This window comes from Ailuropoda melanoleuca, unplaced genomic scaffold, assembly GCF_002007445.2.
Source record: "Ailuropoda melanoleuca isolate Jingjing unplaced genomic scaffold, ASM200744v2 unplaced-scaffold1550, whole genome shotgun sequence".
NCBI lineage: Eukaryota > Metazoa > Chordata > Mammalia > Carnivora > Ursidae > Ailuropoda > Ailuropoda melanoleuca.
The window spans coordinates 1-7,827 of record NW_023184393.1 but is presented as its reverse complement, the minus strand read 5'-3'; the positions used below and the strand labels follow the sequence as shown (position 1 = coordinate 7,827).

Below are 7,827 nucleotides of genomic sequence, written 5' to 3'. Positions count from 1 at the left end.
TCCCTGTACAGTTCCCGCTGCGTGTGGCTCAGGCATCGCCACTCCTCCTGGGAGAATTCTATGGCCACGGCCCCGAATGTCAGCACTCCCTGCAAGACATACCTCACAGTCACCAAGTGGTCATCGAGAGAGATCACAATGGTCCCTACAATCAAGAGGGAGTTAGTTTCATCAGCTAGACACCAACATCTGACCTTCACTGCTTACCACTGTACCCCCCAAACTTGATCCCACATTTGACTTCATTTCTTCTGTACACCTTATCCTTTATTTCAGCCAAAACACCCCATGGGCAGAGTCTCCTGCAGAGAAAACAGAAACTATCCAATGAAAGGTAATGACCGCCCAAGGGAAGTACTTGGGCTGGCAAAGTTTGAGGAAGAGGGACCTGGATGCAACCCATGGAGCTATCAAGTTACCTTTATCTCAATATAAGGCTAATATTCTCCACCCACGAAGAAGTACAAACCTCATTTACTGAATGTGCAAAGACATCGGTTTGAACCCGAGTTATGATCCTAGAGTTGACTGAAAAGGAGAGGACTCTAAACCAATGTTCATAGCAGGTGTCAAATGTGAGAACAATGATGGAAACAAGAAGTTATCCACACAAAATCAATCTAACCATTTACATTTCATGCACCCATCCACACATTTAGGAAGTAGTTATATACATATTAACAGTGACAGAGTAGAAAACTGTCATGATAAGTAATTCAAGAACCATTTTCAATGACTTCACACTTATAAATCACTTTGTGGATGATGCTGCTTCTAGATTTTATTCACATGATATCTACACAAACACAGAGAATGATACACATAAAACAGCTATTATTTAGGAGTCTGGTATGATGAACGATAGAGGCAGAAAAATGTTCACGTTTAACTCAGAAGGCTGACCCACAGACGGCATAGCTCTGCTAAGAGGCAAATACATAGTACTTCTTACCTTAGGGTCTCTTAACTGCCTGTACATTTCACTGATATTAACATCGAATGGAGAGATAGCATCGGACAGATCGGGAAAAGTAACAAGCACAAATTCAAGAAACCTTTCTGATCTTATACTCTGTGCACCTACATCCCCCCCCTTGAACACTAAGCATAAATCCACCCTCTTCACAGAGCCAACATGCAGCTCTTTCTGCCCACAGCTCCTGTCCCCGAGCTACTTCGATAAACCGACTCTCAGGCACCGTAACACATCCCAAGAATTCATTCTTGACCATCATGCTCAAGGATCCCACAACACAGCATTTCATTGATGCTTTTGTTTCAATCTTCATCTGTGATATAATTCAGCATTTAAGACACTCAAACATGTTAATTATAGAATTCTTGTTTTCTTCATCTGAAAATACACAGAGGGAAATAGGGCGCCTGGGTGATGCAATGGCTCAGGTGTCCTACTCTTGATTTTGGCTCAGGTCATGGTCTCGGGGTCCAGGGATCCACTCAGCACAGAGTCTGCATGAAATTCTCTCGCTCCCCCTCTGGCTCTAAGCGATCACTTCTCCTCTCACACACAAACTAGTTCTCTCATTCGCTACAATAAATAAAGTACTCTTCTTTATTTAAGTAAAGAGAACGTCTATCACATGAGTGTGGAACAAAGTAAAAACTCACAGGATGGCGGTCTGACTTAGATCCCCCAGGCCCAGGAGTCAATACTACCAACTACATGCAGGTGAGAGTCATTTGTGCAGTGGAAACTGATGTAGGGGCGTTTGGGGAAATGGTCAAGAAAGTATTCCCGAAGACATTTTTTGTGAAACAAATCCGTTCTCACTAAACCTCAGGGACAGGACCCGTTGGCAGAAGAGCTGCAGTGTGATTGTGAGAAGGTACTGACTATAAACACTTCATGTAGGGGTAGAGATAACAGAAGTCACTGAGGGGTTTTCCTCTGTTCGAAAGGATCCTGGAGGTCTGGCTACTGTCAAGCTAAGCTTGCTTTTGCCTCCAGCAAACCATTAACACTAAGGCACTTGTGAGGACATTTGAGGAAAGTCATACTTTCCATGTCCCATGTATTTGTGGGCTGCAAGTTGCAAGGATATTTCCTTTTTCTCTACATTTCTTTTGCTTTGTTCTCCTGATCAGAAAATACAAGCAAAGACAAAATCAGAAGAAAGAAGCTTCCAGGTGAAATGGGATGATTCCAGCCCATCATCCAGTAAATCCGTCCAAGACCCTTAGGAATTAACAAGGACAGTTTGAGCCTTACGGGGGAGCTATCTGGCAGAGCTTCAAGCCATTAAAAGAAGTTAGTATCAGCTGCAATGGAACATTGATCATGGGCCCCTAGGCACACTGAAGGACCTGTTGCTCAGTGTTGAGTAAGGGACAGGTGGGGCTAGGGAGGGGTGGACAGCTACGGGGCTAAATGACCAGGCTCACCAAAAATGCCAGGAAAGAGGGACATGAAGAAAACAAGAGCTAAGGGAATGTGACGAGACCACGACGTTTGTTTTAAACACCAGAGATGACATATTCAAAGGAGAAGTAATCATGCTGCTATCAGCGGTGACGTCAAGGAGATTGAAGGTCCCCGGTCAGTTTTCTATAAAAGACCAACCATAAAGGTGCTGGGTGGCAACCATTCAGGACCCCGCTCACTCTAGAAAGGCTGCTTTCTGTTCTCACCTTCACGTGATAAACTATCACTTTCCCCTTTTCTGCCTGATACTCATTCTGCTACACCACGCAAGAACCCGGCACCAGCGTGTTCCTTCTAGAGGCCTCCTTTCAGGCAAACTGGCTTGAGGGCCGGAATGGGGGAGGGGCCGGTGACTATCTGCCTGAATGCAGACAGGCCCATGAGCGACCCACCCCAAAGAGTCATTGGTCCTAACTAACCAATGGGCTACCTCCAACCAGGTTCGGTTTCCAAAAAGGGAAGATTCCATCTGTCCCCAGACTGCCTCATCTTCCCCTTTAAAACCAGGCCCCACCCACTATCTCCTGGCACTAGGCCTCTCTGGTGTCCTTCCCCACCCCCATTCCCTTGCTGTGCATTCAGTGAGCTCCTGGCTCCTTTGTTCTCCCTCAGGTGAATTCTCACTTCCCCTGCCAATGGCCCATGCCTGCTCATCACCCAAAATACCCATCCACTCAAGAGACTCACCATTTACGGACCACATTCTTGTAGCCCTAAACAGTAAACCAGCATGTCAATTAAATTATGAGAATACAGTCGATTTATACAAACTTCAATCACATATGCTTTCCTGGTCTGGTAATACTTAATATATTTTAGATACATTCTAAAGTATATGAAACCCCTCTTTTTTTCAGAGAATATTCGAAGAGATTCTGGATATCGTATCATATTCGCTTTATCTGTGCATTTTCTTACTCCTGGTCTACACAGAGCTGATAAGGCTTCCAGATGGGGCCTAAATAAGACCATTTTCCATCACTGATATCCTAGGACCAGACCCCTTCAGCAATAGCAATCTTTAACTCAACACCTTCCCAAGGATCTGTCAACAAGGGACTATTTTGCAATACTGGCAGGCAGATCTCTTATTCAAAGTGACAACGGTTTATGGCCGACTCTAAGCCCGGTTGGAGAGAAGGGATAGAAGGCTCTGGCTCATAGGGGAGAAGGGTTCTAAAGACCGAATTTAAGTATCATGTCTGAAAAGGTTTGAAAACTGGGTGTAAACATAGAGCAGAAACATCAGAACTAGAAAAAAATCAATATTAACAATTTCTAAATATAAGGAATTTCTCGAGAAAAAGACGATAGGGCTTTGGAACTTGCACGCCAGGCTTACCTGAGAACTGGCCATTTCTTCTTCACCTCTTCCTCTGGACTTCTTGCTCAGAAGGATTCCAGGAGAAATCACAGCTGCAGGAGAAGAAAATGCCTTTAAAGCCCCCAAGAGGGTGTCTCCATCCATAAACTGCTGGCCTGCAGGCAGGACTTTGAAATGCAGAAAAGGCCCCCTTTCCTTGCCCTTTGTGTCAGAAGTTTTTCAGAAACAATGAATTCTTCCTTGGAGACCAATCTTAGAGTTTTTCCTTCTCTGGTTCAGAGGGCCTCCCCCACCACAGACACATACAACTTCTGCTAGACCAGAAAGAAGAAACGTGTGCTGCATGGACCTGATGCTTCCAGATTCCCGTGGCAGCCCCTGTGTTACCTCTCCTTGAGCCAAGCCTGCCTTCTGGTTAAGCCTGCTTAACCCTGGCTTCACCTAGAATCACCTGGAGCATTTAATGAAAACATCACAGTTGCTACAACCCTCAGGGATTGACAGACTCTGGGGTGGGGGACCTGGGCTTTGATCACTTCTTGAAACTCCCCACGTGATCCTAGTGGGAAGCATTTGGGGAGGTGACCAGGCAAAAAGGAGTAATCAAGGTTGTGGTTGTTATTCTGATTTAATCCATGCTTTGTTCATGGATCAAGGTCTCTTTCTCCCTCTTTCTGCTACACAGAGGGAGCCAACTTTACAAACAGAGTTTCCCTTAGAGATGCAAATGTCTGCTACAAAACTAACCAGACTAGGTTTCAGAGCTCTTTCTTGGTTGGCTTTTTCTTTTTCTTCTTCTTTTCCTAAAGATTTTACTTATTTATTTGAGAGAGAGAGCGAGAGCAAGAGTGAGAGCGAGCGAAACAGAGAGAGAGAGAGACAGAGAGAGAGAGAAGCAGAGAGAGGGAGAAGCAGACTCCCCACTGTGCATGGAACCACCACGTGGTTGGATCCCACGACCATGACTGAGCCAAAGATAAGTGCTTAACAGACTGACGCACCGAGGCACCCCTGTCTGCTCTTTCTTTAAAATACCAGCTGAAAAGAATCCTTATGCTAACGAGACATATGTTGGGGTGACAACATGTGCTCCATCAGTAGGTAAATGGTTACTTTAATAACTAACTGCCACAGACTTTTCCAAAGTGAATGCACGTTGTTCACTCCCATCAGCAATACATGAGCATTCTAATTCCTCAACATGCTCCCTGAAATTTGGTGTGAACCTTTTTCTTTATCTTAGCCATTCTAGAAAATATGGAGTCATTTCTCTCCGCAAAAAATGAAGCGGTCTTTCTACAGCTGTCCTGGTGACTGAACTGAAACCATGTAAACATATAAAGTTGAACAGAAATCAAAATGGCTACATTAAAACATCAGCAAGCCTTGATATTAAACTAGGGATCCTTTTCCCTCTCTTCTCCAACCTTCCACTCTCCCCTTCTTAGCCTTTCCTTTCCAGCACCAGGTCCCACCCTGAAAAGGTGATGGACACAGCTGGAGGCACAAACACAATTCCTGGTGGAACCGGCTAGATCCCATAGGGATTTCTCAACAAATACCCCACCCCCTTCCACTGGGGGGCTTGCAGTTTTGAAGGCCCTGACCTGCTGCAGGCTCTCTTGCTGGCAAAGTAATTAACCTGTTGTTCCTCTTGATCCCCAGCTCTGTCTTCACGTTCTATTATGGCTCCAAAACATGGAGGACAGGTTTTGACAGCTGAATGTGAAGAAGAGGAACACATTTATCTTCCTCCATTCTCAATTCCTTGGCCAGTTTAATATCTAAGTGGACATAAGACAGATTCACAAGGGAAAAAGAAAGTGATGTCTTACTTAGGGGAGCCTCAGAGACATGAGGCTCAAAGACAGGCAACTGATGCCTACATGCCACTGTGACTTAAGAAGGGGTTGGGGATGTAAGCATTTCAGAAAGGGGCAAGCATATGCACAGGAGAAAGGAGAGAGCAACTGAACTCTCCTGCACAAGCTCGCCCTGGGCACCATCATACCCTGCCCAGCACGTCCTTCATGTCTACAGGGAGCCGCCAGGAGTCTGCTCCTGTGGCCCCCTTTGTACTGATTAACTGACGTGGTGGTCCTTTAAAAATCGTTGGGCCGGGCAGAAACTTTAGAGCTGGTTTTTGGACAAGACTCCACCTTCTTCCCAAGTGGCCAGCCTCCTGAATACACCTCCTGTTCCTTTCCAATCAAAACTCATGCCTGTGTCTTGGCTTTTCATGCGACTGGCAGCCAAACTTGGGTTTTTCAGTAACTGTTGTGGGATTGTTGAGTACAACCACCTGGAAAGCATTCTTGAGATGTCTGATTGTGCACTTGTGTTATTTAGGACTTTATGGAAAAATGTGGAGAGAGGAATAATTTTCCTTTAATATTCAAGATTATTTTACCTGGACTAACATTCAGATTGACTAAGAAATCCTAGCTTGTAGTTATATGCATCCACAACCCATCATGAAAGGGAGCCCTGGAGAAATAACTAATGCAGATTGTTTTTATGCTTTTTAGGAAAAGAAAGAATACATCTGTGAGGATTTGGCAAAATAAGGAAAAGCTCTTTGGGCCTTGGAATAATATGGAATTATGGAATTCTGAGCAGAATCTGGGCAGTCTCAGTAAAGTAGTGAAAAGTCACAAGGTTCATTCATGCGGACTTCTCAGCTCTCCTTCCTCTATGCCTGGAGGTAAAAATCCCTCTTTATCTCTCTTTTGTTTTTTTTATTTATTTTTTATTTATTTATTTGACAGAGAGAGAGGCAGCCAGCTGGAGAAGGAACACAAGCAGGGGGAGTGGGAGAGGAAGAAGCAGGCTCCCAGTGGAGGAGCCTGATGTGGGACTGGATCCCAGGACTCTGGGATCACACCCTGGCCCGAAGGCAGACACGCTTAACGACTGAGCCACCCAGGCGCCCCCCTCTTTACCTCTCTGTGCAGGAAAGGTATCTATTGCTTGGGACATTGGGCTCCTGCTTTCTGACTGCTGTCCTAAAGAGACGGGAGAAATCAGACACAAACAACAGTGTGTGGTGACGAAGGCAGAAACAGAGACCCATCTACCAGCCGAGGAAGATCAAGGAGAGCTGACAGTGCCCAGAAGACAGAAAGAGGAAACACTCCATTGCAGAGATAAAGCGTGGCTCTGCCAACAGCGTGACGTCAGACACCTAAGAACTTGCAGAGCTGAGAGCCAGAATTTGGGGGGTTGTTTAGCCCCCCGGTTGTGCTAATGTGTTACAGCAGCCCTAGGAAACTAACACAGGTCCTGTCCTATCTTCCCCTGTGGCTCTGTTCCCCCAACCCCCCAGACTCTGTGCACTCCATTTACCCCTGTGGCTTCACTCTGTCCCCACTGGATGACTCCTTGTCTTCCGGCCAGACACCTCAAGTGGCAGTGGTCCTTATTCTTTCCATGACACATGCTGTGAACAGGGTCCCTGGGGAGTGCTGCTGTGTTGAAGAAATACAAAGAGTGGAAGGAGCGTTTGTTTACGGGCATCCCGAGTACTATACTTGATCCCATGGGAGTAAATGAGATTTTTATGAACCCCAGTGTGGGGGCGCCTGGGTGGCACAGCAGTTAAGTGTCTGCCTTCGGCTCAGGGTGTGATCCCGGCGTTGTGGGATCGAGCCCCACGTCAGGCTCTTCCGCTGTGAGCCTGCTTCTTCCTCTCCCACTCCACCTGCTTGTGTTCCCTCTCTCGCTGGCTGTCTCTATCTATGTCAAATAGATAAATAAAATCTTAAAAAAAAAAAAACGAACCCCAGTGTGACTCTGTGAGCTTATGTCCCCACAAGTGTGTTTCATTATGTGTGTGTTGCTGGAGGGGTGTGAGTGTGTGTGTGTGTGTCTGTCTGCATGGGTGTCTGTCAATGGGGGACTGTGTGACTTTGCAACTGACTACGTGTGAGTGTATGGGATTGTGTATTTGAATGTTTGAGTGTGTAGATGTGGTGTGTGTGTGTACAGAATCTAAGTTGTCTCCAGTTACAGCTCTAACGCATCCCTTGGCAACTGTGGTTGCTTTGGGAAGGAGACAGGG

At 45.9% G+C, this 7,827-nt stretch overlaps 1 long non-coding RNA gene across 1 annotated transcript; it reads right to left on the bottom strand.

The window, feature by feature from the left end:
* LOC117797845 lies at positions 1–7,433 on the bottom strand. The gene is made up of 3 exons (XR_004622712.1): positions 7,113–7,433; positions 3,786–3,859; positions 1–89 (listed from the first exon to the last, which is right to left on the bottom strand). It is a non-coding gene; the product is annotated as an uncharacterized LOC117797845 (long non-coding RNA).
* Between the last annotated feature and the right edge of the window lie 394 nt (positions 7,434–7,827).